Genomic DNA, 1,232 nt, shown 5'->3' on the forward strand with positions numbered 1-1,232 from the left:
TGGTTTGTCTTTTTTCCTTTGTTCATGTGTTTTGTTTCTTAAATTCCACATATGAGTGAAATCATATGGTATTTTCTTTCTCTCTGACCCAGCTTTTTCACTTAGCATTATATGCTCTAGTACCATCTGTCCATGTCATTGCAAATGGCAAGATTTCATTCTTTTTATGGCTGAGTAATATTCCATTACATATATATATTCCATATATGTATATATAAAATCCATACACACACACACACACCACATCTTTCTATATTCATCTATGCCTGGGCACTTGGGCTGCTTCCATATCTTGGCTATTGTAAATAATGCTGCAATAAACAGAGGTGCATGATGTTTTCAAATTAGTGTTTTATTTTCTTTGGGTAAATACCCATTGAGTGGATTTACTGGATCATATAGTAATTGTATTTTTAATTTTAGATTCAGGGTGCTGGGCAGGGAAGGCAGTGTGAACTTGGGATCTTGACTGCTGCAGGAGAAATAGCCCACATGTCTTTGGGAAGCAGAGGTTCCAGTCTCCCATCCTGAACTTCAGAGCTTCCCCTTTGCCACCCAGGAAACAGGTGGGGCTGAAGCTGAGCAGCCAAGAAGATGGGAGCCAGCCCAAGGCACCCAGAGTGTCAAGTGCAGAGGGGCCTGGAATCTGTCTGTTCCACTCACCAGCCTTTCTCCACCCAGGCTCTCCTACCAGACTCAGGCTAGAAAAGCTTTCAGATCACCTGCTCCCACCTTCTCTACCTGGTGCAAGACTCCCTCCTCAGCCTTCCTACCAAGTGCCCCACCCAGCTTCCCAGTGAACTGGGACAGACCTGGAAACTCCTGCCTCAGCAGGCACAGGATTCCACTTGGCAGCATGTTCTTCCTGCTGGTGAAGGCCAAACCTACTCCCCTGTAACTTCCTCACACCCACGTTCTGCCCTCAGGACAACCAACCAGACAAAACTGCTCCTTATTCTTGGAATGTCCTTCACATATTTGAACACAGCTATCTCTGCCATTCTGGCTCCCCAACAACCCTCCCCCACCCCTCAGTGTTATTGTTATATAATTCACATACCATAAAATTATTCATCCATTTAAAGTGTACAATTCAATACATTTTAGTTTATTCACAGACTTGTGCAGCCATCACCACAATCAAGAAAATTTTTATCACCTCAGAAGAAATCTTATACTTGCTATTAACTTACTCTTCCCCAGCACACCTAAGGCCTAGGTAGCCACTTATC

This window comes from Ursus maritimus, assembly GCF_017311325.1.
Source record: "Ursus maritimus isolate PB19 chromosome X unlocalized genomic scaffold, ASM1731132v1 scaffold_X1, whole genome shotgun sequence".
Lineage (NCBI taxonomy): Eukaryota > Metazoa > Chordata > Mammalia > Carnivora > Ursidae > Ursus > Ursus maritimus.